This window comes from Lathyrus oleraceus, chromosome 3 (genome assembly GCF_024323335.1).
Source record: "Lathyrus oleraceus cultivar Zhongwan6 chromosome 3, CAAS_Psat_ZW6_1.0, whole genome shotgun sequence".
Lineage (NCBI taxonomy): Eukaryota > Viridiplantae > Streptophyta > Magnoliopsida > Fabales > Fabaceae > Lathyrus > Lathyrus oleraceus.
Window position 1 is genome coordinate 38,394,699 of NC_066581.1, and position 26,093 is coordinate 38,420,791.

General features: G+C 37.2%; 1 long non-coding RNA gene across 2 annotated transcripts in view; it reads right to left on the bottom strand.

Annotated features, from left to right (window-relative positions):
* Positions 1–24,232, bottom strand: part of LOC127132340 (uncharacterized) — a 25,161-nt gene extending 929 nt beyond the window's left edge. The window contains exon 1 of one of the 2 annotated variants that reach the window (XR_007806673.1): positions 24,223–24,232. This is a non-coding gene — a long non-coding RNA (uncharacterized LOC127132340). Of the gene's footprint in view, positions 1–5,829; positions 5,840–24,222 lie in introns of those variants that run through there. The other variant, XR_007806672.1, reaches the window with a different exon arrangement.
* Positions 24,233–26,093: the final 1,861 nt, after the last annotated feature.

Sequence of the window (26,093 nt, forward strand, 5' to 3'; positions counted from 1 at the left end):
TCAATATAAATTGCTATTTCCATTTAAAATTATATGTTACTCCTATTTTATAAAATATTTTGTTTTATATTTTAAGTTGTTTTGCAATATAAATTAAATATTAATAAGTTTTTCTTATCATAAAATAATACTTAAATATTTAATACATGTCTAAGTTAAATATTTAAATAATACTTAAATATTTAATACATGTCTTATCATAAGTTACTTTTTATAAATAATATAATATATTAATACATGTCTAAGTTATATAAAATAATACTTAAATATTTAATATATAAAAAATTAATAAAATATAAATACATTATAAAATAAAACACAAAATAATTGAATACTAATTTGAATATATTAATATATAATATTTTTAAAAATTAAAGAATAGAGATAAAATTTAATAAAATGAAAAAAGAACAATATATTTTTTTAAAATAAAACATTATAATAAATCAAATTTATTTTAATAATAAAATAAATACTATCAATTATTTTTTAAAAGTCGTGCATAACTTAAATGAGATACTTTCTTCGTCCTAAATAATAATTTCTTTATGATATTTCACACAAATTTAGATTATAATTAATTTTATAAATAAATAAATTACATATCATTTATTAATGAAATGAAAAGATGATGAAATAAAAGAATAATATAAATAGTAGATAGTATGATAAGAAAAACTTATTAATATTTAATTTATATTGCAAAACAACTTAAAATATAAAATAAAATATTTTACAAAATAGGAGTAACATATAATTTAAAATAGAAATAACAATTTATATTGATTATAAATAAATTATATAAATATTGAAGAATATAATTCATATATTTAAGATATTAAAATTTAAAATAAAAATTTAGTGTCTTTCTCTTATGATCTAAGAATAATGGCTCATTAAATATATGATGAAACAAATTAACTTGAAGGGTCTATGGTGCAATTGAAGGGTCTATGGTGCAATGGTAAACTGTTTCACTATTGATTCAAAGGCTGTGTGTTCGATCAAGAGGCTCAGTGCATCCTCCCCAAACATGGTTATTTTGGGAAAAAAAATTAAAAGTTGGTTATTTTCGTATTTTTTTTAAAAAACATGGTTATTTTAAAAAAAAATCCTCTTTTTAATAATTATAAAGTTATTTAGTACTATATTTATTTTTTAATGCATAAATTTAGTTATATCAAATATGTTTAATCGATAAGTATAATTTTAATATTACTTATTTATAATAAATATAATATCAAAATAGCATTCTTTAATATTAAAAGTTATTTTAGTTTATTATTAAAAATAATACAAAATTATCATAATTTATTACAGATCTAAAATTACAGAAAAATAAAATACTACATTTATTACAATTAATTAAATTTAAAGATTAAAATAAAAATTGGAAAAGAAAAAGAAAATTGTTTAAGGTAAAGAAATCTTCAAGAGTCATATTGTCTCACATATAAGTTTTCTCAACGTGTGAAGTTGTCCTTTTGTTACATCTGAGAACTTTTTAAAATGCATCAGCTTTTGTAACTTTAAATCAAAAGAGTTATCATAAGAAAATGCAGTCACAATCACAACTAAAATAGACAAATAACATTAAATAAACCTTTCGAGCATCAAACCTCTGATTAGACTTCTTACGAAGCTATTTAATTGTCCCCAACATATAAGAAATTGATTGCAGAGACAGTAATCTCAAAAATTATTTTTATGGGCCAATTGGGTTAGATTCTCACAACTCTTTCAGGAAAAATATGCAATTGATACCTTAAGGTAATACAATGATAAAAAATATCAATTCAAAATATACAATAAACAAATAATCATGTTAAGAATTAATACCATAATGAAATTAATTTTCTTACAACTCTGTAGAATAGGCTCTAATGATGAACATAGTTTCTGCATACTATCCACCGTGCTTCAACTTCTCCACCATTTTTCCTATTGGGATTGCAACACACTAAATAATTTATTTACTATACCAACATCATACATGGGAGAAAAAAAACATATAAGTGCTTTTGTGACCATTAATCTGCATTCACAAGAATAACCTTTTATAACAATACTATCCTTTTATTAAGTTTCAAAAAAGGGGAATTGTGTTTTTTAGTTTAATATTTATCTTCATATTTAGATTTATGTAATGTGTGCTTAATATTTATGTTTTTTTATAAAAAAAAATCCTAATGTATAAATTATAAAAAAAAATATAATAATTTTACTCTTGACAAAATAATTTTTTTTTTAAAAAGATTTAAGTTTTTATTTAAATAAATAAATAATATAAATCTAAAAAAGACAAAGATTTTTGTATTTATTTTCTTTATCTTTTTATTTTAGTTTATTTATTTAAGTGAGTGCTTAAATTTATTTTATCAAAAAAGTTATTTAAAAAAGACATCAATCAATTATTTTCTAATGTCTAAAAAATAAAAAAAAATAATGTGACCCCTTAAAAAAACAACAAAAAAATTTATCAAAAATTATTTTATTATTTTATTTTGTAATTAATGTTCACTTTTCTTTGTTTTTTGTATTACTTATTTTAAGTGTATTTATATATTATTTTTTTATATATTTATTTTCATTAATTCTCATTCCAAAAAAAATGTATCATCGCTCTAACCCATTAAGCCTTTTTTTTAATGTTTTATTTTAGTTTGTCCTTATTTTATTTTGTTTTTTTAGTTAGATACATTATAATAAATGATAATAAAATATAATAAAGATGATAATTATTATGATAGTAAAAAAATGAAAAATTAAGCAAGAAAAAAACTTTTATTTTGTTTAGATATTTAGATAATTATTTGAATAAATGATTTGAGATTTTCTTCCTTTTTTTCAAAAATTAAAAATTAATTAATTAAAAATAAAAAATAAAAAATTTACTTTAAGTTAACTTATTCTTCTTATATTTCTCTTTGTGATTAATATTTATTTCTTTTTTTTTATTTTATTTGTTTTAATTGTTTAATTTTATTTTAGTAATGTTTGTCTTATATTTATTTATCTTATTCCCCCTTTTACAAATGTATCCCCACCATTTATTTGTAATTTTTATTTATTTTTGTCGCTTTCGTTCTCATTGGTGAAATAATAAATAATTAAAAATGAATAACAAAAAAAAAAAAATCAACCCTTTCAAAAATGATAACACTTGGTCAATACCAAGTTCCATTTTCAAAAACACTTGGTTAACACAAAGTCTCCACCATTTAACTCTAAATTCATTTCACCTTCAATCTTTTCAAACCATTTCCACTAATCATCTTCATCAACTTTTCACATTCATTCATTTTCAAATCACCTCAAACCTTTCTTTCCAAATCTTTTTTTTCAAACGATAATTAAATGCTTTATACAACGTCAAGCCATTTTCCCAATGAAAAATAAAAAATACCTAATCATTATTTGACACTTTTCAATAAAATAGGATGAGAGGGAATGGAGTGTAGTCCACGGGCTCTTGAGAGTTGGGATCCGAGATGTAATTCTCGCCAATCCAAACACTCATCCTTAAATCAAATCCACAATGTGTAATAAACTTTGATTGACATTGAGTGTATTTTTTCAAATAAACTCAAAAAAATCTAAAAGTATTAGACTCTTTTCACAAATAAGATGAAAAGGGAATGTGGTATAGTCCACGAGCTCCCGAGAGTTGGAAACGAGATGTAGTTCTCGTCCGTCCGAGTTCTCGTAATCACTAAAAATACTTCAAACACATCAAACTCTTTTCTCACTGTCGCGCAATGACCTTCTAACCTTTTTCACTAACGAAAGATATTTTGTCTTGAGACGATGTTGAACAGTGCTTCATCCACAATCATGTGAGTTGAGATAAGTGGCGTTTTTCCATAAATGTTGATTTGTAAATCCATTCAATGTGATGTAAACATTTGCACCTCACCTGTTTTTGGTAAATAATATTTTTTGTCGATTGACACAGAATAACTTTCGCTAAAATCGACTAACAAACAAACATTTTCTATCCAGAACTACGTAAGTCTTGAGTTCTCTATCGCATCCAAAGATACGTAAGGGCGAGATCCAAAGTCTCGTCAGATACCCTAATGAAAATAATAAACCTTGTAGTCATATTCCTTTTCTTTTAATAACTCGATAAGCCTAACATTTCAAAAGCAAACACTAATACGTGTAACTAACTAAACAGTTTCCGTTGAGTACAACGGACGTGAGGGATGTTAATACTTTCCCCTTGCGTAATCTATCCTCGAACCCTAATTTGATTGCGATGGTCATAATCATTGTCGTTTTTTTGTAGATTTTATCGATATTTACCCTTTCCCTCTTTGAGAATAAATAAATGTCATACGGTGAACTGACTTTGTGTGTTTTTGCTTTGGAAAGCAAATGTCGCGGTTAGCAAGAGTCGCCACCGACTTTTCTTTTATCCCATAAGGAAAGGTGGAAAAGAACAGGAAAGACCTTAGTTAGATTTTGGGTTCGGGAGGTACATTATACAAAGGGAAGGTATTAGCACCCTTTGTATCCATGGTTGTCCATGGGCTCTTAATTGCTTGATCACTTATGTTTGTCTGGAAAAAGTGGTGGTGAATTGTTTAGAAAATGTTTTGAAAAGAGAATTTAACTTTGTACTTATTCTTGTATGAATGTATACAAAGTGGTTATCTCGTTTAGTTTTGAAAGTTGTTTAGAAAAATATAACTCGGTAATGATTCTAGTATGAATGTATACCAAGTGGTGATTTTCTAAAAGATGTTTTGAAAGGTGTGGGGTGTGAAAAATATTTTAGGTTGTGAATCAGCAATTAAGGGTCATACCTACCCAAGGCCTTTATGGGCATTTCCTATCCTTATGAGGGTAAAACTGTCCTTACTATTGAGAAGTAAGTAGTTTTACCCTTTGGATGTAAAAGGGTCATCGTAGGGTCATCGATTGGTCATTGAAGGCAACATTTGTAAGGATACCTTAGCATTCGAAGGGACGATCATCGTTTAACCGTAGGCTACAACGAAGGGTCATCGAGGGACAAAATCATATATTCGCAGGCAACATCCGAGGGACTATGATTTATTTTATAGGGACATGATGATTTAACCGAAGGGTCTTTGCTAAGTGTATCCCCACATTCGCGGGACATGACCATAATACCGTAATATCGTAAGGCAACAAAGAGACGTCCAAGATCACATATTCAGAGGCAATATTTTACAATCGATTAGGTAGTTGTAATCAATTAGGTAATTAGGTCCATATTAATTAAGTAATTAGGATGAATCTCCACATTAAAATCAATTAAGTAAATAGGGTGAATCTCCACATTAAAATCAATTAAGTAAATAGGATGAATCTCCACAAGGGTATCCCACAAATAAAGTGGGATACCTAGCCAGCTACCCTCTTCGGGAGTATGTGAGTCCTTACAATATTCAGCAAACAGGTCAGAATACCAAATGGGGGTGCAATCGAGGATTACACCGCAAAAGAAACACAGCAGTAGGAATGTCAGGCAAAATAACGCATGATTAAAACAGAACAGATCAGATAAGCATAGAACAGAACAGCCAAAATATTAGCGACTGTCACGTTCGCCTCTGCCTCACCTAGCGAAGGCTTAGCGAATACTCGCTACATGCTCGCTTAGCGATGTGCTAGCGAGCGGCTGCGGGTTTTGAATTTCAGAACAGTACGATCTCAGCACGCTGCACGCCCTATGGCATTCAATTACAGAAATAACATGGTCAAACATTCAGGATATTCAGGCACATTTAAACTCACATGCAAACTCTAATTATATATCCAGGAATTCAATCATGATGCGTTATGTATTGAGATTACAGATCGGAAGCATAAAACAGTAGTGATGCGCAAACCTGTTTGCAATTGAATTGCAACGTTGAATTGGCAGATCACCTTTGGTATCGGATTGAGTTGGGCGGAGGTAACCTTTGTGCAGATGAGTTGCCTTCAGGGTTTCCTTTAGGGTTGCTCTGAATTCTCTCGGTTAGCCTCCAAGGTTTGATTGCTAGGGTTCCCGTTCGTCTCCTTCTGTCCTCTCTTTCTGACTGAAATGCTGGTATTTATAATGGTTTGTTGTGACCTAATGGGCTCAGAATGAAGCCCGGAATTTTCTGGTATTCGCAAGCTTCGCTAGGCGAGTATTGTAGCGAAAGGTTCGCTAGGCGAAGGAGTTGCTCGCCTAGCGAGCATGCCAGTTTGGGCCATTTTCTGGATTGGGTCATCTGTGAGCTGGGTCTTGGTTCCTTTACGGTCAATGTCTTGAAAAATAAGTTGGAGTGCCTTGAAAAATGCCTTGTAATATTAACGGGTAAATTTTGGGGTATGACAGCTGCCCCTGTTCAATATTCTTGAACTGAGAGAGTTAGAATGGTATGTATGCCATTCGTGGTCTGGAGGTGGAAGATTATTGAACACCTAGAATGCCCCAAAAATTTGCACTTGTTAATCGAAAGTTGGTCTTGATGGAGGTGGGCTTAAAGATGCCATTCATGAAGTTTGACGATGAGAGCTTCAGAGTGCGTCGTACATTAGACGATATCTGAAGACATGGGTGTCATACCGGGTCATACGCTAGACCGTATAGTGAGTCCTCCATTATGCTGTCGACTTCGCTGGGGAGTCAGAGTGTGTTATACGCTGCTGGGGATAAGGGATCAGAATGGATCATACGCTAGACCGTATCTGAATAGCAAAGTGAGTTGTTCATTAGGCGGATGACTTCTCCGGGGAGGAAAGATCAGAATGGATCATACGCTAGATCGTATCTAAGTCGCGGAATGAGCCGTATGTTAGGCTGTATCTGACGAAGGTAGAATCAGAATGGATCGTACGCTAGATCGTATCTGAGTTAAATATCCAAATGGGTCGTACGTTAGGCCGTATTGGAGTTGCAGAATGAGTCGTACGTTAGGCTGTATCTGAAGAAGAAAGTAGTCGTACGCTAGACTACACCCTGGAATGTGCCGTACGCTGGGCAGCATCTGAAGATTTGAGGGTCCAACTGGGTCGTACATTAGACCGTATTGGAGTAGTTGAAGGTCAGAATGGATCGCACGTTAGATCGTATCTGAGTTGAAGGAGTCATATGTTGAGTTGAATCAGAATGAACCGTACGCTAGGCTATATCTGATAGTATTTGTATATGTTGTATTTGCAATGAATATCTGGGGTGGGTTTAAAGATGTCACCATTGGGCGGATATCAGAGCGCTTGCCAGAGTGGATTGTATCTGAGAGATGTAGTTGAATCTTGAATGTAATTGATAAAGATGTCCGTCTGAATGGACCTTTGTTTTGACTGTATCAGGAGGATGATTAACCTGAAAAATAAAGTTAGCTTCATGCTATGTCATGATGCATGAGATGAATGCGAACAATGTATGCATGCGTATGCTGTGAAATGATGTAATGAATGAATTATGCATCTGAAAAGTTTTTCCTGGCGACTCCCTGGGGAAAATAAATCCCCATCTTCGGGTTGGAGATACTTGTATTGATGACCCTTTCTTAGTTGGGGATACTTGATTTCTGTCTGATGGTGGAAACACTCAACAGAGCCTGGCTGGGGATAGAAGAGATGACCAGTCTGTTTGGTGATGCCCATTTCTTCTGGGGAATGACTGGTTTTTGCTGAGGAATAGAATTAGCAACGGATTCATTGGAAAGCATGGTTAGACCTTCTCCTCGATCCTGAAGTCTGGTAGTAATCGCTATTTCTATTTTATGCATGCATTTTTGGTAAACATCGATCATATTCAAATGCATATATTAATTCAAATTGAATCAATGGACATTTACGCAAACAAAACAAAAAAAGTAAAACAAAAGCATCTTCTGGAAATAAAATTGTATTGAGTTTGAAAGAGGGCCTATAAACAGGCAATTTGTGTACAAAGAGACAGAAATCCTAGTAAGAGGAAATTGTCGAGGACATAAAGAAAAAGCTATGAAGGAAAAGTCCTATCGATTTTAATTTTGCTACTGTCATTATGTCTTCAAGCATCTCACCTCCTGCTGTCGGATAGAAGTGATTGGCTTGTTCAGTCCCTTGAACTTGGATGAAGTTGTCTGAGAACGGGACATAGTCATACGCCTTAATCCCTAATTTTGCTTGGACCGCCTTTTCAGGTTTTCAGTCCACCAGGATACCCCTTTTTGCCCAAGCCGCCTTTTCAGGTTTTCGACTCGTCGGGCGTACATTTTTATATGTTTATCCCTAATTTTTGCCTGAACCCTTTTGGTTCGCCGGGATGCCCTTACTTTTGCCTAGGTACATCGACCTAGCGGGTCTCTTTTATGCGTAGTATTTTTTGACTATGTCTGCGTTCACGGGATGTGGGAAGTCTTCGCCATCCATTGTAGCAAGTATCATGGCTCCACCAGAGAATACCTTCTTAACTACAAATGGCCCTTCGTATGTGGGAGTCCATTTGCCCCTGGGATCACCTTGTGGTAGAATGATACGCTTGATAACTAAGTCGCCGATTTGATACACCCGTCTCTTGACCTTTTTGTTGAATGCCTGGGTCATGCGCTTCTGATATATCTGCCCATGACAAACAGCCGCCAGTCTCTTTTCATCAATCAAATTTATCTAATCGAGTCGAGTCTGAATCCATTCATCCTCGTCTAAACCTGTCTCTTTCATGATTCTTAGAGAGGGAATCTGAACTTCCACCGGTAAGACGGCTTCCATTCCGTAGACTAAAGAGAAAGGAGTTGCCTCTGTCGAAGTGCGTACTGAAGTGCGATAACCATGAAGAGCAAATGGTAACATCTCATGCCAGTCTTTGTACGTTACTGACATCTTTTGTATGATCTTCTTGATATTCTTATTAGCAGCCTCCACGGCTCCGTTCATCTTTGGCCGGTACGGAGAAGAGTTATGGTGTTTTATCTTGAACTGCGTGCAGAGTTCAGTAATCATCTTGTTGTTCAAATTAGTGCCATTATCAGTGATAACTCTTTCAGGGAGGCCATATCGACAAATAAGATTATTCCTGATGAACCGTGCCACCACATTCTTAGTGACAGAAGCAAACGAGGCTGCCTCTACCCACTTTGTAAAGTAATCAATAGCCACGAGGATGAAACGATGCCTGTTGGAAGCAGTAAGTTTAATCTCTCCAATCATATCAATTCCCCACATTGCAAAAGGCCAAGGGGCTGTCAACACGTTTAATGGGGCAGGAGGCACATGTACTTTGTCCGCATAGATCTGACACTTGTGACAAGTTCTGGAGTGATGGTGGCAATCAGCTTCCATGGTAGACCAATAATACCCTGATCTCAGAATCTTCTTGGCCATTCTATGTCCACTAGAGTGAGTCCCAAAAATACCGTCATGCATGTCTTCCATAATCTTTTCTGCTTCCTTTTTATCCACACAACGAAGCAAAGTCGAATCATGATTACGTTTGTATAATATTCCATTACTCAAAAAGAATCTAGCGGAGAACTTCCTCAGGAATTTTCTGTCATTGATGGACGCCCCTTCAGGGTATTCCTGAGCTTCTAAATATCTTTTTACTTCGTGGAACCAAGGTTTCTCTTCTACTTCAGCAGCGTTAAGTTCATAACAATATGCTGGTTCATCTAGTCGTTCAATGGTGATCCTGGGAGCTTCATTGTCCCATCTGACTCTGAACATAGATGACATGGTGGCCAAGGCGTCTGCCAACTGATTCTCCTCTCGTGGAATATGTTCGAATGTAATCTCTTCAAAGTATGGGATTAATGTCAACACCCGCTCTCGATAAGGGATGAGATTCGGATGTTTAATGTCCCATGCTCCTTTGATCTGACTGATTACCAAAGCTGAGTCTCCGTACACACTTAAAAACTTGATTCTCATGTCTATAGCAGCTCTGAGTCCCAAAATACATGCTTCATACTCAGCTATATTATTGGTACAATCGAAACATAGTCTAGCAGTGAAAGGCGTATGACAACCCTTGGGGGAAACGATTACAACACCAACACCATTGCCCAACGCATTAGAAGATCCATCGAAAACCATAGTCCATCGGGATCCCAGTTCAGGTCCTTCATCTGGTCCAGGTTCTTCGTAATCAGTAACAAGCATGACATCCTCATCTGGGAACTCAAAATTCATAGATTGGTAATCATCAACTGCTTGATGAGCCAAATGATCGGCTAACACGCTTCCTTTGATTGCTTTCTGAGTTGTGTATTGGATATCATACTCTGTTAAAATCATCTGCCACCTTGCTATTCTTCCGGAGAGGGCAGGTTTCTCAAATATATATTTGATAGGATCCATCTTAGAAATCAATAAAGTGGTGTGACTCAACATATACTGTCTTAGTCGGCGAGCAGCCCAGGCCAAAGCACAGCAAGTTCTCTCGAGCAGTGAGTATCTTGTTTCACAGTCGGTAAACTTTTTGCTAAGGTAGTATATGGCATGCTCTTTTCGACCAGACTCGTCATGTTGCCCCAACACGCACCCCATTGTATTTTCTAACACGGTCAAATACATTATTAGAGGTCTTCCTTCAACTGGTGGTATCAGGATCGGAGGTTCCTGGAGATACTTCTTGATTTTGTCAAAAGCTTCTTGACATTCGTCATTCCATATCATCTCTTGATTTTTCCTCAGTAGTTTGAAGATGGGTTTGCAGGTAGCAGTTAAATGGGAGATAAACCGGGCGATGTAATTCAGACGTCCCAAGAAACCTCTGACTTCCTTATCTGTACGGGGCACTGGCATTTCTTGAATAGCTCTCACCTTAGCCGGGTCAACCTCAATTCCTTTACCACTGACAATAAATCCCAAGAGTTTACCGGATCTTACTCCAAAGGTGCATTTGTTTGGGTTCAATCTCAGCTTGTATTTCTTCAACCTCTCAAACAGTTTGTATAAATGATCGAGATGTTCTTCTTCGGTATGAGATCTGGCTATCATGTCATCTACATATACTTCTATTTCATGATGGATCATGTCATGGAACAAAACCACCATAGCACGCTGGTATGTTGCCCCTGCGTTCTTTAAACCGAATGGCATTACTTTATAGCAGAAAGTGCCCCATTGCGTCACAAACGTGGTTTTCTCCATGTCCTCAGGCGCCATCTTAATCTGGTTATAACCTGAGAATCCATCCATGAAGGAGAATACCTTGTGTTGAGCGGTGTTATCTACCAGAACATCAATGTGCGGAAGTGGAAAGTCATCTTTGGGACTCGCATTATTCAAATCTCTGTAATCTACGCACATTCGCACCTTACCGTTCTTCTTCGGCACTGGTACCACATTAGCAACCCATTGGGGGTAAGAAGTAACAGCTAGAAAACCGGCATTGAACTATTTCATAACTTCGGCTTTGATTTTCTCGGACATCTCAGGACGCATGCGACGAACCTTTTGCTTAACAGGATGACAATCTTCCTTCATTGGCAAACGATGCACTACTATATCAGTATCCAGTTCTGGCATGTCTTCATAAGACCAAGCAAAAATCTCCATATAGTCATGTAACATCTGAATCAATCTTTCCTTGACACTGTCTCTCAAGCCTGCTCCTATTTTGACTTCTTTCTTGTCCACTTCAGTACCCAGGTTTACAATTTTGATTGACTCTTCATGCGGCTGTATAGTCCTTTCTTCTTGCAGTAACAGTCTGGCAAGTTCTCCAGGTGCTTCACAATCTTCCTCACTTCCATCCTCGGCTTGGTATATCGGATTTTCAAAGTCATAATGAACAGTAGTAGAACTATTATCAACAGGATCCAGAGTGGGTATGGATCTTGTAGCGGTGTATTCGTCGCTATATGATTTATTGATTAAACCATAAGCAAAGCATACAATGAATTCGAGTCGCCACCGCACTTTTATTTATCCAAAGGACTGGCTAAAAAGCGAACAAAAGCCTAAGAAGTTTTACGCGTAGAAAACTAATAAAAAGATCAGAGAGTCTGGGTAAGGGGTAAATTACGCAATGGGAAGGTGTTAGGCACCCACTACGTCCTAGGTACTCCTAGGGAGCCCTTTTCACACTTGTTGTACTAAATTGTTATTTGTTATGAAATATTTATTGTGCAAACATGATTGGGATGATGAGAAAAGAATATACAATTTTTATTATTTTTGTGTTCGAACGGATGAACCCGTTGCCTACGTACCTTCCATCAAAGGTAAGGATCAAAACGCCGTAGTTCGGCTAAAAGATTTCCAAAAGTTAGTGGATTCAATTTTAAACACAAGCCCTAAGGTCTTACGTTATCCACGGGAGAAAACTCAACCTTATACAAACAACAAGTCCACCATGTGAGAACAACTTCAACTTGCTAGTGAGGGGTTAACCCTATAATAAGCAAGGAAGACTTACAATTCAATCAACTAAGGACAAATAGGTGAGATTAACATCAACCAACTAGGATAAATCAAACCTATGGCTAATGTATGAAAACTTAACAAGAATGGACAAAGCCACAAAACAATTGAATGGGTGAAGTTAATTGATTATGATTATTCACAAAAGGAGGGTCAAAGTATGATTAAGATTGATTCAAAAGAAGTACTATGAAATGGAGTTTGAAAAAGTCAAGGACTTGGGGTCCAGGTTTTTAATTTAAAAGCATGAAGATGTTTGCACAATATTTATCTCAAGTTTTAAAAGCAATGTGTGAAAAGGTTTAGGACAAAATGGGATGAATGGATGAAGATGGAGTGTAAAACTTCCTAGAAGGTTCACCTCTTGAAATCATATAGAAGATGATTCAAGTGTGTCCTTTGGAATAGACAATGAGCAATAACAAACAAGCAAAGGAAAAAAGTCAACAAAAGCGGATACCGGATGCCAATCACTGGACTTATACCAATCTCCTAAAACAGAACTGGATATCAGAGGCCACTCTATGGACTTATACTAATCTCCTCAACAAAGAAATGAAAAGTGGATACCGGATGCCAATCTATCTGGGCTTATACCAATCTCCAACAAAAACAAAGCAAACACTTGGATGTCAGATGCCAATCTATCTGGGCTTACTCTAACCTCCAACATATGATCATAGGAAGACAAATGCCAAATTACACGGACTTACAGTTGCATCCTCACATACAGTCAAACAAATGCATCAAGCAAAGATAAGATGAGTGGCCAATGAGATGGTCTTATACTCACTTCCATATCATAGGAACAAAGGCCAATGAATGGTCTTACAATTGTCCTCAATGGGCAAACAACAAAGATATGTCACAAAGACAAATGAAAAGATCATGCACTAATGAGCAATTAATGATGATAAATGCACAAAGCATGCAAGCAAACATGTGCATATGAAGTAAGCAATCAGTCAATCAAAGTCATTCAGCACACTCTATAACCAAGCAATCAGGCTCATACAAAGGGTTAGGCATTGAAGCCAACTAGAATAGGGTTAATGGTGCTCTTAACCTTGACATTGAGAGCCAAGGTGAAGCAGATGAAAGGATATGAGGGGTGTGCCTCATCACTCTTATCTCTGGTCAGAGAGAGTATTGAATATCAGAAGGTGTGGGAGTTCAGAAAGTAGGAACTCTCTCCACAGATTATTGACTCGATTGATCTTGGGTTTTTACTCACTATGCATCAACACATGTGGTGTGAGCAAGGTGGGTGACACACAGAATAGTAGGAGATAGGCTACATATCTCTTGGATTCTACCAATTTGCCTTATTTAAAGGACTTTTCCTGCTTGGGACAAAAGTAAACAAGCAAAAACATCGCCTCTTAAGGAGGACTTCAGACAGTTGCCTGGCCAAGTAACAGGCCAGGTCTTCCAGACTACATGAAGAAAAAGGATTCTACCTCAATGCAAATGCTATCAAGCAAAGCAAAGCAAGTTCTTAAAAGAACTGAGCAACTAAAGGTACCTGAAATCAATCAAATAAAATCAGTACACAATTCAAAGTCAAAACCAATATAAGATAAGGATCACAGTCAGTCAAATGTGCAATGCACAAAACTCAAAGCATATGAGCTAGACATCCTACAAAACAAACAAATTAGTTCATGATAATCAATCAAACTCAAGCAACTTGCATAAAGCTCCTTGAAGCATTTGCTTCTTAACCTGAAAAACTAAACTCAAACATGAGCAACAAGACCACTAGGACAAGCCTAGGGTCAAAAGGGGATAAAAAATCCAAAACAGCAAGTGAAAGTTATCTAAAATCAAGTTCAAACAATCAAGAAACAAACCCAAGTGGTTTCATGTTCATATCATTCATCATTATCATTTCACAAACAAATTAGGTCAAAGCATGTCATATAGAAGCTCATAGAAGTCAACAGAATGATTCAATTCAAATCCAATCACAAACATTTCAATAAATCCTCAAATAATTCATGATCAAACATCATCCAGTACATGGTAAGCATACCAAATTTCAGCTCATTTGGATCAAGGGAAGTAGGTCAATGAAAATCAGAAAGTCAAAGCAAGTTCAAGTAGACTCATACAAAGCATCAAAACATGCACCAACTTCAATAAATCATAAAACAGTGACAACATATGATAAATGAATGGGACTAAAACCATGACAAATTTTAAGATGTCTACAATTCACATGTCAAATTTCACATCCATCTAAAGCATGAGAATTTCACAAATCAAAAGAAATCATGTATCACAAAAAGTCAACAAATGACCAAACAGGGGAGAAAAATTCCAATCAAATAGGAAATATCATCAATAATTCCAGAAAAATTCACATGTATTCTCAACATCCACAAGTATGTTCATGCAAAAATCCAGACCAATTTGAGTTCAATAAGCATGGTAATTAAAATCATGAAGTTGGACATGAATGGTGTGACACAAATTGTCACACCCCTAATCAAAAAAATCATATCTCCACAACCAGCAATGATAAATTCACAAACTCTACACCAAAATCACCATGAACATGTCTAGTTTAAGCACAAAACATTTGGGAAGCATTGGATAATGTATCATTATTTCACAATCAATTTGGCCAGGCATACACAAAATGGACAACATGAACAAACCCTAGCACATTTTAAAATCCACACGTGCAAAAAATCTGGAAAAATCATCATAAAAATCTAGAGGTCATGTGGAGCAATTCATAAAAAATCCCATCAAAATTGGATTAAAATTGAAGAACTTATGATTTTTGGAAGATTGGCATATCAAATGAAATAAAAAATGAAAAATAAAATGATTTAATTGAATTAATTAAACGGCAGTGGCATAACCGTAATTATCTGGTCTCTTAAGTGAAACTCTGCGTTTCACTTAAGGACGTGTTGCGCGCTTACAGGCTCATGGCAATGGAACAGTACTTTTCATGCAAAACACGGGTTCCATGGATCAAAACAGATTCTGGGCAATGGAAATTAGGGTTTACTGCAACATTCATCATTCAAAATCCCAGCAAGAACACTTGTCAACCAAAATCACAAAGCGACATACCAATCAACTCATCTCAACATGCTCATCACTAAACCAACCTTAATTTTCGCTAACTCATGCTAACAAAAGAGAACTAAGCAAAAACAATATTCACATATGAAACTTCATGACAACATAACTTCCTTAATACTCAACCATTTCACACGATTTAAAGTTCAAAATAATCAGCATGGCAAGATCTTTATAAGGCATAACATGATTTTAAGAATAGTGTGATTCGAATTTTACCTGACTTGGAGAAGCAGTATGGAATTCGTGGTTGTTTGGCCTCAAACAGCTGAAACAGATGCACACTAATGTTGGTGTTGATGAATGGAAGGAGAACTTGAAGCTCAGCTAGCACGATTCAGCTCCAACACAAAGCTGCCATGGAAGAAGGTCAATGGAACAGTGGTGCTTTTCTTGCTTACAGTTGTGAAATGATACTTGCTACAGCTTCCAAAAGGATGGCATATGATGAAACAATCAACCCAAGCTCGAGCTCTTTGAAGATTTTCAGCAAAAAGTTCAAGTGAAGCAAATGAGAGTTTTAGAGAGAATGAAATTTTGATCTGTTTTCTGAAGTGTGGCTAGGGTTTCTCTCAATCAGAATGCAGCATATATACTCTGTTTAATATGCTAAGTTTGGTTAAGGAAGTGTTAATTGCATTTAGCTCAAAATGAAGTGTTTTTGGTTAATTTGTGGATTTCACTCAAATGGCAAAGGTGCATAAGCTACAGTGCGAATTTGGGCTTTAAGCACATCCAAAATGTGATTTCTGAACATTTTCAATTGGTACAAAATGTTGGAAATGATTAATTTGCAAAGTCACTTTTTCACCTCCTCTTTTTTAATTCAAGCCACTTGAAAAAGGCCATTTTGATTGGTTGAGTTTTGGTAAAATGTGATGAAGGATTTGGATAGAGCACATCAAATATGACTTATAGCAAAAAACCTCACTCAATTTGGCCAAATGGTTTGGAAGATATGCCACTTTGAAGTTCAAAATTTTTTGAGAATGATTTGATCATAACTTGCCAACCATGCATGAGAAATGAGTGTTCTTGGACTTTTTGGAAATAGGAGAACAAGATCTTCAACTTTCATGTTGGACAAAAATTCATTTGAAGCTTTTATGATGATGTAAATTTGAGGAGAAGAACTTTCCATTTTTGGCAAATTCCAATTACAGGTCAACTTTCTATTTTTGGAAATTTCTTGTCTGACTTCAAATTCTTCACTGTGGATGTTTGACATGTTATATGAGGCTTATATGGACATGAATGAGACCTCTCAAACCAATTCCCACCATCAAATCACTGATTAAATGCACAGTTGACCATAGTTGACTTCAGTTGACTTTGATAGGGTTTTGGTTGACTGAACCATGTTCTGATGAATTCCAAGCCCCTACCACTTGATGTCTTGATTCAAAATGATGTCACAACTCATATGAACTCTTGATGAATGATCATGGTGCCCAAATTCTTCAAGAATGGCCACCATCTATCTCAATGACTGAGTTTGACTGATTTGACCTAACTGGCTTCATCTGCAAGTAACATGGTTAGATGACAATATTTTTGTACCTTTGGTCAATAGACAGATGAAAAGCAATGATATACAAATGCAATACATGCTTGGTGATCAAGAACCACACTCACAAGATAACCCACCCACTAGGAGGGAAGCAAAGGTGCACAAAGATCCTTGAGGCAATGATATGATATGATATGATGCCATGAGGGATCTTAGGGCCAAAATTGGGGTCTTACAGATCTGCAATTCGTTACGTGGGTGTGTGTAAGAAAACCTAGCTTTTTGGAAGATGACAGGAAAGATAAAGAGCGCAATATTTGAATGCAAAAAGTCCATTGATTTATTGAATGTGAATATGCTTATGAAAATGACAAAACCCTTAACAAATTAGCTATTGTGCCCCGGGCATAGACACAATGCTTTAAGAAGTTTAATTGTAAAAACTAAAAAATTTGCAATACTAAAATAGACAATAACAATTACTCCTGACTAAAGGAAATCGGGATAGTGTCTTCAGCCTTCCAATTATTGAGTCCGTCACCAATTGTTGGGAAAATCCAGCTATCCAGGTCGCAATCGCTATCAGCATCTTCTACAGCATTAATCTAATCTTTGACCATCCTTTCAGAGTTAAATCCCAGACCAGACTTGTCGGACTTGTACGGTACGTTGATTAGTTGACCCCAACCAGTACGACCACCATTTTCAACCACGGCTTGAGCGTCCTTCAGAGAAATCATGGCAGGAGGAGCATGAATAACCTTGGGCACAAGGGGAGTCGGCTTAAGGACAAGACTGGGCGGAGGAACCACTTCAAATGACTGAGAAGGAGTCTCGAAGAATTCGCCATCCATCTCGACGTATCTGAAGGCCTACACACTAATGACAATATACTCTTCTTCTCCACACACAGTGACGATTTTACCCTCTATTGGATACTTCAGCTTTTGATGGAGAGATGAAGCTACAACACTTGCCCCATGGATCCAAGGGCGTCCCAGCAAGCATGAATAGGCAGGACGGATGTTCATCACGTGAAAGGTAGTGTTGAAGACTTGAGGTCCTATCTTGATAGGGAGAACCACTTCACCATGGACAACGCTCTTCGCACCATCGTAAGCACGCACCACCATGTCACTAGGCTTTAGTTCAATGCTTTTACAATCAAGTTTATCGAGCACAGCTGTCGGCAGCACGTTCAAAGAAGAGTCGTTGTCGATCAATACGTGAGATAAGGTGATCCCCTCACACTCAATGGAGATATGCAGAGCTCTATTGTGATTCTTTCCTGCTGGTGTCAGATCAGCATCGGAAAAGCCTAGGCCATTGTCAACAGTCAGGTTAGCAACATAGTTTTCGAACTGATCGACAGATGTCTCCTGAGGTACATGAGCGGTCTTCAAGAATTTGATCAATGCATTGGCATGAGATTCAGAAGATAACAACAAGGATAACATCGAAATTTTAGACGGGGTATGCCCTAGTTGTTCTACCACATCAAAATCACTCTTACGGATGATTTTCAGCATTTCCTCCACTTCCTGCTTGGCAACATCTTCAGCAGTAACTTCGACCGGTGTCTTTGACTGAGAAGGGTTGACTGGTTCCTTGCCTCGAGTTTCAGGGGTGGGAGGTGAGATTTCTGGAGAGAAGATCCTTCCACTTCGAGTAACTTTACTAGTCCCAACAATGTCATTAGGATTAGCAGAATTACCAACTTGCTTTACGCCATGGATGTAAACATCACCTCCATAATTCCACGGAATGGCTTTGCTGGAGGAATACGGTATTGGGCCAGGTGCAGTAATGATTAGGGGAGCTACCTTGGGCTCAGCAGTAATCTTCACAGGCACTCTAGTAGCGGTAATCTTCACTGGAACTTTGGACCTAGCAATCACAAATATTTCTTCAGTAGGGTTTTCCACCTTAGGAACCTTTTCGAAGAGAATTGTGCGATCATCCATCAGCCGTTGAATACCATTTCTCAACTTCAAGCAATCATTAGGTTGGAGTGTACAGAGATCGCAATTTTCAGCACAACCTGGAAATAAACCAGCTTGCAATAAATTCTTCTTAATGATCAGGAGAGGAGATGTTAAATCAGCTACATTAGAAATGTGAGAATTGTCATCCACATCATTAACAGTCTTGTCATGGTTAGGCATAGGTGCAGTGATGACATTAGGAGTCCCTGGAGGATCAAATTCAATTTCACCAGCGTCGATCATATCTTGAATCTTATTCTTCAACGACCAACAATCGTTTGTATCATGCTCGGGGCTATCGGAGTGATATGCACACCTGGCATTGGGATTATAACGAGAAGAAGTAATGTTGGGATTCGTAGGAGGATCTCTGAGGGTAATCAAATTTGCTTTTAGCATACCCTGCAGTGCCTGTGCTAAAGTCATATTGATCTTGGTAAACTGCCTTCTTGGCCTGTCTTGTCTGTGCTGGAAGTTTTGAGATGGCGGTGCTGCAATCGTAACTGCTCCAATGGTATGGTCACGATTTTTCTTGTTACGACCCTTTTGACCGTACACAGCATTTGATTCGTTCCTCCCCTGGTAGGACCTTTTGGTGCTTGCAGAGGTAGTCGCCTGTATCTTCCCACTTCGAATGCCGCTTTCAACACGTTCACCTGTCAGTATAAGTTCAGTGAAACCCGATGAAGAACTTCCCAGTAGATGGCTGTAGAACGGGCCAGTCAATGTACTCATGAACATGTCCACTAATTCTCGATCAGTCATGGGGGGTTTGACTCTGCCAGCCAAATCTCTCCATTTTTTAGCATACTCTTTGAAGCTTTCTTTGGATCCCATAGTCATATTCTGCAACTGTAGCCGAGTAGGCGCCAATTCAGAATTATACTGGTAGTGTTTGTAGAAGGCTGTCGCTAAATCAGTCCAGGTGCGGATGTTAGAGTTTTCGAGCTGATAATACCATTCCAACTGTGTGCCAGATAGACTCTCTTGGAAGAAATGGATCCATAGCTTCCTATCAGTGGTATATGGCTGAATCTTTCTCACATAAGCTCTCAGATGCATCTGAGGACAAGACGCACCATCGTACTTAGTGAAAGTGGGGATCTTGAATTTGCGAGGAATGACCACATCAGAGACCAGTCCCAAGCTTTCGAAATCCAGACCGGGCGCCTTCTGACCCTCCATAGCTAGCATACGTTCTTCCAGCAACTTGTACTTGCCATCGCTTGGAGAGTACTGTTCATTCTCATAATCTTCATCATCGTCCCCAGAGTTGAAGAGATCAACATCCTCCTCTCCTGAATCATTTTTTGTCTCCTCTTCTTGATCCTTCGGAAGTCTAATCTTGACTCCTGCAACCTGTCCTTTAAGCCTTCTCCCCGGGTTGATGTAACTCACAGGTTTCTTGTCTTTCTTCTTCTCGAGCAAGAGAGCCTTCAGTTCTTCCTGCCCCTTGGATAAACTCAGCATCATCTCCTGGAATTGAGCATTCTGAGCTTGGAGATCTTTGACAGTTTGTTCGAGAGCCATTTTTCTGTTTAGAAGGAAGACCGTGAGAATATTGATCTTTTAGGATACCTGTTATGCAATGTTATGTTATGCTATGCAATGTATGAAATGTTTTCAAGGACTCCTGGAATTTAACTTTGCGTAAACCACCAAAAAGAGGGAAACTTTTATTAATCATTTTTAATCAATGTTCATTACAATAAAAAATAAAATACAACAAAAGCTCAAGTCTCCCAGGGACGGCTTCTTTTCGGACGAAGATATGTATTGAGTCTTCGTTCCTCATTAAGCTGGCTGGTGAGTTCTAACACTTTCTTCCTTTCAGCACATAACTGAGCTTCAAAAGTATCCCTTTCCTCCCTCAACTGGATCCAGGATCTCTTCAACTCTTCAACATCGGTAGGCATATCTGGATAAGGAATGATCTGAGAAGTACCTCCTTCAGCTTCTGGTTCAACAATCAGCGGTCCGACTGCAAGATATGGCATGCCAAGTTCACGAGCTCTTGCGCGTACCCATCTGAGATAAGGTTCCATAGGAATAGAGTTTTTCGGTCCTAAAGTACTTCTTTTCACCATGCCCCAAGCTCGTACAAATCTTTGACGGAGACCTTGGGAATCGTTGTCATAGTCAAACACCGTGCCTTGAATAATTATTTCATGTGGACCGTCTCTTCGAGCATAACCAAACTGGCGTAGGGCTAAAGCTGGGTTATAAGTAATACCTCCTCTTATCCCCAGGGGTGGTACGTTAGAAAATTATCCACAACGGTCAATGATGATAACATTTTCTTTGAGATGAGGACACCAACGGATGTCGGAATGGGAGAGCGACATTATCCTTTGAGACCATTTCAGATTTTGCTCATTCTTCAAGACTGATTGAGGAAAGTGTGAAATAAACCACCTAGATAATAAAGGTATGCAGCACATGAGAGTCCCTTGCCTTTTCACAGTACGGGTGTGAAGGGAATGCAAAATGTCTCCAAGCAAGGTAGGCACAGGGTTATGAGTGAGAAATATCTTAATAGCATTCATATCTATGAATTGGTCTAGGTTAGGAAATAACACCAAACCATAGATTAGTAATGCTAAAACATCTTCGAAAGCATGGACATTCATAACTTTTAGGAATTCTCGGGCCTTACTTATCAGAAACTTGGCAAGTAAACCCTTAACTCCACTTCTTGTTACCCAATTGGTTTCAATATCGGACTTTGTCATGTGTAAAGCCGCGGCAACTTCTTCAGACTTCGGAATCTTTTCTAAACCACTGAAAGGTGTTTGATCAAGGATAGGTATCCCAAGCATCCTGGAGAATTCTTCTAATGTGGGTACCAACTGATAATCTGGGAATATGAAGCAATGATGTTTAGGATCGAAGAACTGGAATAGGACTCTCATCATATCTTCTTTGAAATCAGTGGTAACCAAATTGAGGAGATGACCATGTTTCTTGATGAACTGAGTCTGATCAGGAAGTTCTGACACTAAATCCTTTAGTTGAGGAAAGATTGCTACAAAATTGATCCGAATGGTCTTTCTTGAAGCCATAACCCTGTTTCAGAGCAAAGTTAAATCCCTAAGTCCTTGAAATGGTTAGTACAATGCCATGATGTTATGATGTTATGATGTTATGAGGTTAAATAAGTAACAAGCACAAACAATTCACACAACAATCATTCTTAGGTTTTAAGGCTTGCATGAGTTCCATAGGTAAATACCCTCCCCACTGAAGTTTGGTTGGTTCAACCTGTCCTAGAATAGTAACCGGGTTCTAGAAGGATCTCAAATCATTGACCTTCCTTTAAGTCCACCTCAGTGCAACACCAAGTGGTTGACCGAAGCTTCCCTAAAGTCCAATCTCAAAGAGTGTAGTATCGAGTCTCAACCAACCCCAGTCGGAACCGAAGTCAGTTATCTCACTACTTTCTAATGGCTAGGATGAGTCAATTAGGGTTCTAAAGGTCTGGTTAATGCTTTGATGACACCACGCGGAAGCCAAATTTTTCCTCAAGTAAACATGAGGAACATCAGGACATCCAAAGTGTCACATTAACCGTAGCCATCATTTTGACCATTCCAGTATACGCCGGATAGTCGCGATGATCTATTGCTACTTACCTAAGGTACACTAGATCCGGGTGTAGGATCTTCCACTCAAGCATAAAATACCCAAGCAATCCCTTAAAAGTAAATCAGACAATTTGAATAAGTGATCTTGTTTTTTAAGGTAACCTCTCTTTTTAAATCCCCAGCAGAGTCGCCAGTTCTGTCATACGATGAACTGACTTTGTGTGTTTTTGCTTTGGAAAGCAAATGTTACGGTTAGCAAGAGTCGCCACCGACTTTTCTTTTATCCCATAAGGAAAGGTGGAAAAGAACAGGAAAGACCTTAGTTAGATTTTGGGTTCGGGAGGTACATTATACAAAGGGAAGGTATTAGCACCCTTTGTATCCATGGTTGTCCATGGGCTCTTAATTGCTTGATCACTTATGTTTGTCTGGAAAAAGTGGTGGTGAATTGTTTAGAAAATGTTTTGAAAAGAGAATTTAACTTTGTACTGATTCTTGTATGAATGTATACAAAGTGGTTATCTCGTTTAGTTTTGAAAGTTGTTTAGAAAAATATAACTCGGTAACGATTCTAGTATGAATGTATACCAAGTGGTGATTTTCTAAAAGATGTTTTGAAAGGTGTGGGGTGTGAAAAATATTTTAGGTTGTGAATCAGCAATTAAGGGTCATACCTACCCAAGGCCTTTATGGGCATTTCCTATCCTTATGAGGGTAAAACTGTCCTTACTATTGAGAAGTAAGTAGTTTTACCCTTTGGATGTAAAAGGGTCATCGATTGGTCATTGAAGGCAACATTTGTAAGGATACCTTAGCATTCGAAGGGACGATCATCGTTTAACCGTAGGCTATAACGAAGGGTCATCGAGGGACAAAATCATATATTCGCAGGCAACATCCGAGGGACTATGATTTATTTTATAGGGACATGATGATTTAACCGAAGGGTCTTTGTTAAGTGTATCCCCACATTCGCGGGACATGACCATAATACCGTAATATCGTAAGGCAACAAAGAGACGTCCAAGATCACATATTCAGAGGCAATATTTTACAATCGATTAGGTAGTTGTAATCAATTAGGTAATTAGGTCCATATTAATTAAGTAATTAGGATGAATCTCCACATTAAAATCAATTAAGTAAATAGGGTGAATCTCCACATTAAAATCAATTAAGTAAATAGGATGAATCTCCACAAGGGTATCCCACAAATAAAGTGGGATACCTAGCCAGCTACCCTCTTCGGGAGTATGTGAGTCCTTACAATATTCAGCAAACAGGTCAGAATACCAAATGGGGGTGCAATCGAGGATTACACCGCAAAAGAAACACAGCAGTAGGAATGTCAGGCAAAATAACGCATGATTAAAACAGAACAGATCAGATAAACATAGAACAGAACAACCAAAATATTAGCGACTGTCACGTTCGCCTCTGCCTCGCCTAGCGAAGGCTTAGCGAATAATCGCTACATGCTCGCTTAGCGATGTGCTAGCGAGCGGCTGCGGGTTTTGAATTTCAGAACAGTACGATCTCAGCACGCTGCACGCCCTATGGCATTCAATTACAGAAATAACATGGTCAAACATTCAGGATATTCAGGCACATTTAAACTCACATGCAAACTCTAATTATATATCCAGGAATTCAATCATGATGCGTTATGTATTGAGATTACAGATCGGAAGCATAAAACAGTAGTGATGCGCAAACCTGTTTGCAATTGAATTGCAACGTTGAATTGGCAGATCACCTTTGGTATCGGATTGAGTTGGGCGGAGGTAACCTTTGTGCAGATGAGTTGCCTTCAGGGTTTCCTTTAGGGTTGCTCTGAATTCTCTCGGTTAGCCTCCAAGGTTTGATTGCTAGGGTTCTCGTTCGTCTCCTTCTGTCCTCTCTTTCTGACTGAAATGCTGGTATTTATAATGGTTTGTTGTGACCTAATGGGCTCAGAATGAAGCCCAGAATTTTCTGGTATTCGCAAGCTTCGCTAGGCGAGTATTGTAGCGAAAGGTTCGCTAGGAGAAGGAGTTGCTCGCTTAGCGAGCATGCCAGTTTGGGCCATTTTCTGGATTGGGCCATCTGTGAGCTAGGTCTTGGTTCCTTTACGGTCAATGTCTTGAAAAAGAAGTTGGAGTGCCTTGAAAAATGCCTTGTAATATTAACGGGTAAATTTTGGGGTATGACAATAAAGTTCGGTGACGGACGTGTTCTCATGTTTTGAGGTACGACAATTTGTAACCTACTTTATTTTGAAGGTCGTCAGGACTTTGCTTATTGATCAAATCAAGTCAATGCAACTTGATGGTAAAGTTGTGGATTGTAACTTTAATGGGTATCCGAGAGGTAAGAAGCATTATGATTTGTTGGGAGTAGAACCTGGTGGATCAACATTTATCAATCATAAATGTATTATCTTTAGTGAGTTATATCAGGTGAAGAAGAGTAAAGACATATGCATAAATCTTTTTGAAACTATAACGGAGAAAACTTAGTTTGATGTAGAAGTTTTTACTAAGAATACTAGTAATAGTGAGGAAACAATTTCAAAAGCCTATAACTATCATTTAACTCGTGATAAGGTAAGGAAGTAAATTGTATGGTTATGTGTGCCTTGGATATTATGCTTTAAATGTGGATGAAGGGTTGCAAAACTAAAAAATAAGGATACACGGGGATACATTTGAAAGCAAATGGAGTCAAAAGTGGTTGAAGAACCATACTTGTGTTTTTGTTAGACTACTAAAGCAGAAAAAAGTTGGTTGAGAGAAAGTGGATGCAAGTGAAAAGATCAAGGTTCAAGCGAGGCTTGAACTTGATAAAAAGTATTCAATAGATATTAAATTGTTGGAGAGCAATAAGGTGTTTGGTAGGTAATTTTATATCACCATATTTTCAAGTCAAGGTCGAGATTATTGAAGTATGTCTTAAAACCTTAAGTGATGAAGACAAAGAAAACATGTTTATAGATTGTAGAAACTTGAAATCAACCTGGAACTCAACAGAGACCGGTGGCGGCGACAAACTTGGTGTGGCAGGCCCGCCGGAGGGTCGGGTCGTCATCATGTCTAGGCAATTTTCGTGTATCGATCTTGATTATTTCGGTTTATAGATTAATTTGTTAATGTGCTACGTTTCTGACCCGTTAAGTAACTGATGGTTTCAGTAGTTATAAATATATATCTTCATCATTTTGGTCTTCGCAAACTTCAGAACTTTAGAGCTGAAGATAAAAATATGGGTTTGAGAATCCTAGCGAAAATCTTAGAGGCACAATGGTAAATTCTTAAAAGTGTGCTCTTGAAATCCGGCAAACCCTTGGAGATATATAAGTAGATTGGATAACACTTCTAAACATCTTGAGATTGTGTAATTCATATAGAAAGAGAGTTTGAGAGATTGAGAAATACTTGGGGGTAGAAAATATGGTTTTTTCTTGAGAACTTGGGTGACTATTTTCTTGTAACTCATTTATAATATTTTGTAACAACTTTTATAAGCATAATGAATCTGAGAACTTTTCACTCCTCTAGAGTTGATCGTTAAATC